The 7,892-nt window shown below is 33.9% G+C and overlaps 1 protein-coding gene across 1 annotated transcript in view; it reads left to right on the top strand.

Annotated features, from left to right (window-relative positions):
* The first annotated feature begins 1,238 nt into the window (after positions 1 to 1,238).
* The window catches only part of SLC8A1 (solute carrier family 8 (sodium/calcium exchanger), member 1), an 87,123-nt gene continuing 80,469 nt past the window's right edge, over positions 1,239 to 7,892 (top strand). The window contains exon 1 of the mRNA XM_008571970.1: positions 1,239 to 1,323. The gene's annotated coding sequence lies outside the window, so the exon portion shown is untranslated. The remainder of the gene's footprint in view (positions 1,324 to 7,892) is intronic.

Raw genomic sequence — 7,892 nt, 5'->3', positions numbered from 1 at the left:
TGACTTATATCTGTATGTCACAAATTTATTTTTACCTTAATTAACAAATTGTGTACATCTACCCACATTAGGAGCCAGACTTTTGTTTGTTTGTTTGTTCATTCCATTTTTGATGCACTGAAGTGACTTATATCTGTATGTCACAAATTTATTTTTACCTCTTCAAACAAGAGAACCTATAAGAGTTTTAACATAATTTTGAAAAAAATAATTAATCGATGGAAAATTGCTATTTGGAAATTCTCTTTTTCATTTCCTCTCTCAATATTTTGACAAATAACAACAAATTAAACAAAAAGAGAGTGATAAATTTTTTAAATGAGAAGCTAAATTTCAAAAGAACTGCGGGGTTAAGTAGAGGTTCACCAATCCCTCTAAGAGAGTACCTCGCTGTTGCACAGAGTAGGATTTATCCCCTGCTTAAGATTTATGTCACAGTTATGTATCATTTAAACCATTGTTGACAATTAACAAATGTACAAATTAGTGTTCTATTCAAGTTTACACACCTTAACATTAAAAAAAAATTCTAAATTTCAAATCATGTGCTGCGTGATAGCTTAATGGGAACTTCCACAATATCCTAAATGAGAAGCTGTTTAAATAAAAACAAAATCTCTTAGAGATTTTGATTACTTTGACCTTTGCTACTTTTTCCTTTACCATGTACAATCCAGAGTGTTACCAAGAATTTCCAATTAAATAAACATGTTAAGTGTGTATTCAGTCATTCACATAAAATGTTATCCATTTGTTCAGCCATTCATTTACATATTCATTCATTCACTAAGCATTTCACAGGTCCCATATAGCTGTTATCACTAAAAGCTTTAAGGATGAAGACCCTGGTAAGCAACTATAATTTTGTCTCTGTTTTCTTAAAATAAGCAAACGCACACCCTGAAAGCTCCATGGGGAATCAGGTGGAAATTGATTCTGCTCTAAACATCTGGAGAGTAGAATTGCCAATCTCAAAAATGTACTCGCGAAAGAGCATAGTGGCAGGATCATGTGGTGGGGAATCGGCCCTGGCTGGAAGGATCTCTATCCGTGTATTTTTATCATCATGTGTTGGATGAAGCAGAGAGCTGCCAGATAGCTTCTTTTCGACAGCTTGGAGTTACTGTTGGGAACAGATCCATGTATGGAAGCGAAAGCCGAAAGGCACAGATAAGCTGAGATCTAGCTATGCAAACCATGTTTAGAGACACTTAAAGGACAAGCATCCCAGGTCCTTTCTTTCTGGTCAATTTGGAGAAGCCTTCATACCGCATCTTTTTTCACATCCAGCCCATGCGACGGAGCAGCCAAGACTTGACGGAGGTAGGTGCAGTGCTTTTGTGATGAGACTTATCTGAAGGATCATTTGTGAATATTCCCTCCTAAGCCCTTGATGTCCTTTAAGGCAAGGTGCCAGATGGTATTTTGAAAAAAAGAAAGATTTGGGTTGGGGCTGGTGACGAGGAGGTATTAACAGCTCTGCCTTCACAAGACAGGGCAGCTTGGCTACAGGGAACGTGACAGGAGGGATTTGCTGCCAAATAAAATCCCGTTGTCCTGGGTCACCTACTATTTAGATTTTAGTGGATATGAGGCTTCCTCAGAATGGCAGCACCTTTCAGAATAGGCCACAGTTTCCCGCCGGGTTCTGATACTCACTGTGCATTTTAGGGTGGTGTAGGTGGGATTTGTATTTTTCCTTACTTGTTCATCCGAAGCCAGCAAAACCTCACATATGTGGCTAGCTCTTCCTTAGACATAGGAAGAGCAGCTTGTAACGACATTATTATTTTTGGCAGCTGAAGTCATTTTTGCAGTGTTTCTCTCGGCAGATCGGAGGTTGATTGCATCCGGTTCTAAGATTCTTGGGCTGTTTTCACAAACATGGGTTCTTGCGCAAGTTGAAGTTGCTGAAACCAGCTGCAAGCACTGGACTTTTCTCAGTACCTTTAACATTCTTTTTCTTTCTTTTTTGTTAATTACTGAAAACTTAGGAACCCGAGGAGAAATGTTTCCAAAGATTATTACCATTTTGCCATCAGTAATGTTTTGAGAATGGTAGATTGTGGCAGAATAATAAAAATTGTGTCTCAGGAGTTCAAGGTCAAAGTATGAATGTGAAAACAAGAGCAGCAATACCACTATCTGTATGACTGTACTGTATTTTCTAGAATACTGGTTAACTCAGCCAATTCCTATCAATTGCACCTTGAAATACTACTCCAGCTAATTACCAAATTATAGTTATTAAATAATAAAAGCAGTTCTATTAAAATTGTTAGCAATTCCATGAACTCCTGGCAAACACAAAGTCAAAAGAAAAAAAAAACAATTATAGGTCATATCCAAAATTTAATTAAAATAATTTGTACACAGGATAATAGAATTTAAACTCAAGATTTATCTTTCTGAGAAGAATATGTCTATAGTTCAAGTAAGATTTGAACCAACTCTTCATTTAGTTAAGTTTTCAATTTTCTGAAAGAGCATGGGGGAGTGGGGAAAAGAAAGAAATATGTTATTTTCTTTCCCTAATGACAAACATGGTATGGTAATTGATTAATAAATAAGTTTAAGAAAAGAATAAAAATAGTTTATAATACTGACTGAGGAGATATTCTTTAGATAAATTAGATGTATAGGAAAGGCAATTCACTTAATGCATATAGATGAAATGGCTATTTCATCAAATAATTCATTTACATGTCTAGTTTATTAACATTGACAATAGATTAAATTGAAAATACATTTAAACTTACCCTTTCTATGTTTCTAAAATAGGCTATTTTACTTTACTTAAAAATACTAATATTTTGTATCTGCAAATGAGAGAGAGAGGGAGAAAGAGAGAAAGAAAATAAACTATGCCTTCTTTTTTTAAACTAACAGAGACAAGCTGTCATAACTTTAGCTAAAGTGGAACAGGCCTGCAAAAGAATGGTTTTAAAATATTTAATTAAACATTACATACCAGCCGGCTTCCCAAAAGAAACAGCACAGCAGGAGTCTTTGCAATTTTCGATATGTAAAAGGTTCACATAAATGATGCTACTAAGTATTTGCGAACAGATGCAATGCATACATGACATCATCTTCTGTTTTCTCATTGCTTACTGCCAAGTACATTTCAAGTGTGCACTCCTCATGAGAAACGTCTGCTCCTGTTTTTTCTTTAGCAAACAAATTCAAGCATAATATAAGTAATAGAGAATGACTTACTGCAATTTTTGTATATAGTATGTCAACATTTATGGAAGAATATTAATGGCAAACAGTCAAGCTACTTGCCCTTTTGACTCATGACTTCTTAAGCATTCAATGATGACTATACATGTAGAAAATCTTGAGAATATTATATTTTGAGAAAAGAATTGGAAGTGCTGGCAGTCTCATGGGAAAAAAACTGCTTTATTCCTCTATGTTGTAGTCAGCTGAAGTACAAAGCAAGTTCATGTGAGCCAAATATGACAGAAAAGTTGAAATATGTCCAGATAGCGTGGAACACATGTTCGAGGCTCTGTCTTTATGATGGGACTGGACTGGATAGCTTGTGGGCCTGGTCTATTGTACTACAATGGGCAGGAGGAGAAAGGGCTTTTTAGGGGCTTTGATGGGCAACAATATTTCCAAATGTTGGGGGAGAGTTTGTATGTAAGTAAAAGGGATTTACTTTTGCAGAAGCATGGGAAATTTTGGCCCATGGAAAGGTTATAAATCTCAACAAAAAAATATCTTTGGTTATTCTAAAAAAAAAAATCCTTGCTCAGGTGATAAACTCTATAAGGCATTGAGTGGTCCCAGACAGAACACCAAAGATTTCAAGAACTTTAGAAACGATACAAAAGACATGAGACCAGGGAAAGGTACTGGTGAGGAATCTGAAGACCAACGGGACTGTATGATTTCCCCAAGGTGGAGGTTCCCTAGAATCCAGATCATCTGGTCTTCTGATCAGAACTGATCTGCCCATGCAGCACATCTTTCAATGTCTTTACATTAAAGTTACATGATATATTCACATCCCATGGCAAGTTATTGGAAGAAAATTGCATATCAGAGAATTTTCTGAAGTAGCTTAAGGGTATATAAAATAATGAAAAAAAAATTCATATGGCACTTAGTGCTGTTGAGGAGAAAATGGCCTTTCCTGTCTTATTGACTTCTTCCCCTGAAATGAGCCACGGTTCTCAACTCTGACTGCAGGTCAGAATTGCTCAGGGTAGGTGATTCCCTCACTGCATCCCTGATGAACTAAATATGCTTATGGGCCCAGGGGTTCCAGGCAAGGGTAATTTATTTTTAGAATTCATCCTATAAAATTCTAATGTGCAGCCAAGACTGAGAACCATTTCCTTTTGCAATTAAAAAAGGTGGTAACCAGTTTAATTTATTTCAGCAAGGGGAGTTTACATAACCACAGCTGAAGATTTAAAAAAAAAAAAAAAGTACTCTTCCCCAGAAAGATAATTTCTTTAGAAGCTTTATTGATGTAATCTTTGCTGACAGGGAGATCCTATTTAAAAGTTTCAGCATATTTAAAACGCAGTTTTCTCTCTAATAAAGGATTAGTACGGATCTGTTTGGTGTTTCTCACACTCCTTAGCCTGAATCCTATGTGAATGCTAGCTAAAATTATTGAAAGATATAAAATATGTATATGTGGCATTATGGTTCTTAACCACAGGTGCTAAATGAAATTTTATATTGTTTTAGCAAATTGTTCAGCAGCCATCATGAAAGGGCACATTAATTTTGGATAGGAAAAATTTTCTAAAAAGTAGGTAAATTTTTTTCTAGAAAGAGGAAATCATGCTTTTTTTTTCTTTTCTTTTCTTTTTTCTTCTTTTTTTTTTTTTTGCCTTTTACCTTTCTATAAGTGCCAAAAACTTTGGAGAGAGTGTGAATGATTTTATGCAGAAGATATTTCATTTATCACATATCAAAATGTCTGAATAAGAAACTAACATTAGACAAAATACTAAGAGGATATATAGAGTCCATGACAGAGTCCTTCCATTTAAATAGGTGATGAAGACTGGGCTCTCGGAGCCCTGCAAAGGAGATTCGGGGATGAATGCTGGTGGAGATAAAATAGAAAACTCCCTTAGATTTCAGCTCAGGGTAAGAAAGACAATTCTAGTCAGTGGGCAGAGGCAGCGACCAGGATGATCAGTGCTGAAGGGGGGTGGAATCAGATATCCTGTGTTTCAATGTATTGATGACTGTGAGATTTCGGACAGGTCACCTAATTTCTGTAATCTTCTATTTCCTTCTCTGTAAATTGCGCACAACAGTAATGTCTATGTTGATGGCATTAAGTGGCAAAATGAAAATAAATAATTTAGCATAGTAACCAATGGCGATATCATCCTTGTAAGCACTATTAAAATCAAACTCCCAAGAGACTGATTCATTCTCCTATCACTAGAAATGTTAAACGCAAGAGGGATCACATTTCCAGGAGAGTATAAATGAATTCTTAAATGCCTTTTAACTCTAAGTTTCTGAAATACCCTGGCACTAATGCTGAGCAACTGGGAATATTGATTTAATTTTCTTTGATTGGTTTATGATGAACACTGAATTCTTCTCCTACTCCAAATTATAAAATAAAGGTGAGCCCAAAGCTATCATTTCAGATATCAAAAATAAATAAATATAGACATACATTCATTCATGAATATTAAGAGACATACTAAAAAAACCTCAAAAATGAAGTTATACTATAACAGAAGAAAAGGAGACCAGTTAACAAGAAATATCTTAAATCGTTTTCTGAACAAGGTATATTCTAGGAAAATGAGATTGAAGAATCACTGAATATTTATTGTATTCAGTATTATATTCCAACTAATAATTATATTATATTCCAACTAATAATATATTGTATATTCAGTATTATATTCCAACTAATAATAATAACATACAATAATAATTATAATTATAGTCTTTTAATCTGCCCAGCAGCTTGCCCTCTGAGAGATAAGATGCAATCATATGTAAGATGATTTTATGAAACCATTATCAATTGCAAGCAATTTTTTAATTTAATGTAAAGAAATATAATTTTAAAAAACTATTTTTAAATCCTAACTAATTTTACCATTGCTTTGCCCATATGAATGAAATACATCCTATGAAATAAAAAGTGGTGTTTTTTGGTTAAACCAAAGTTCCAGATTTAGACACATTTATATTCATATCCCAGCTATGCTACTTACTGCCATGCTGAGCAATTTACCTAAAAACTATCTTGATATGTGTTGGGCTCTTACTATTTTCCTAGCACACTTCCAGGCAATTTACATGTGTTAATTTATTAATCCTGATGATTGTCCTGTGAAATAGTCATTTATTTTACAGATGGAGACACTGACGCACAGAAAGATTAAATAGCATGCCCACGGTCACAGAGCTAATAAACAGAGGAGGCAGGATTTTAAGCCTGTGCTTAGCCCTTGTGTTAAACTGTCCCACAGCTATTTCCTGGCCTTTTAAAACTGAAAACAAATAACAAAATTAATGTATGAAAAGTATTCAGTATGGTATAGTGCTGGCAAGAAGTAAGAGAAAAACTATGTTAATTATTCTTCTTAGATTACTATCCATTTAATTTAATGTGTTTAATGAATAAATTAATAATCATTTGAAACAGTGTTTTTGAATACCAACTATATAAGAAATAACATTAATTGCTCTTTATAAACTAATATTTCCAAATTGTTGAACAATTTTCAGAGATAGAGGTTAAATTATTATTTTGTGACTATATCCTATTCTTGTATCCTCTCTGCCGATCAAATCACTCCTGTTTCAATAAATGTGTGTTAAAAGTTTTAACACTTTTCCCCCCACTTTTCAATGTTATGTGACAAAGAAGGTGTGGATAAAAATGAGAAAATGAGATGAGAAGATGAGAATTCTTTAAATTAAAAATAGTGTTGTATTACTGAGGTTTGCGATCCCGTTGCCGGTCCCCGGTCTGGTACGGGGGCAACACTGAGGGTTGCGATCCGTTGCCGGACATGGAAAAAAGACAAAAGACAAAAAAAAAAAAAAAATAGTGTTGTATTAAGGAACCCACCTCTTATAGATGTTAAATTGCATTTAAATTTCAATTTATAAATGTGAAATGAAGAGCAAGAAACTCACTTGACAATTTACATTTTAGATTCTACTCATGAGTGAAAGACCTTTGGGAATTTAACATGCAATTTTCACCAATATTGCAAGTTATGCATTTAGTTTTATGAAAATTATAATACAAAAAGGCAATACAAATTGTAGCAATATTGTCACTTTTTTCCCCCAAAAAAATATAATGAAAGTTTACCTCTTTTATCCTCATTTTTTGTCATGCACACACACAGAGGCATAGAGGTCAAACTCAACTTGTAATACTATTTTTACTACACCATATATTCAAGATTACTTGCTATAATCTTATAGAGATTATTTTACTACCATTAATTTAAATATACTTTTGCCTCAAAAAGATAAATATCTACTGTGATACAGGTAGACAAAGGGAAGACAAATAAGATTAGAGTCTTAAAAAAATGGGGTTCCCATTTCATGTCCTATAAATCTATAAACCCTGATAGGCTTTATTTTTGTTTTAAATTTTCAACAATCAAAAACCATATCAACAATGAACAACCATAGTAATTTATTAAATTATATCATACACTTTCCTGAGCAATTCAAAGCATTGAAAACACAAAAATAAACAAAAAACACACAATGCTAAAACCCACACCCTGAAAGTTGCATTATAAAGAAACTAAATTTAAGCAACACTTTATGTTCAATACATGTGTCCCAAAGCCAAGGTCCACGCTCTTTTGGGGAACACAGATAAAATAGATAACTAGTAAAATAAATATATGTCC

This window comes from Galeopterus variegatus, unplaced genomic scaffold (genome assembly GCF_000696425.1).
Source record: "Galeopterus variegatus unplaced genomic scaffold, G_variegatus-3.0.2 Scaffold740, whole genome shotgun sequence".
Taxonomy (NCBI): Eukaryota; Metazoa; Chordata; class Mammalia; order Dermoptera; family Cynocephalidae; genus Galeopterus; species Galeopterus variegatus.
The sequence above is the reverse complement of the archived record's forward strand: the minus strand, read 5'-3'. Positions and strand labels throughout refer to the sequence as shown.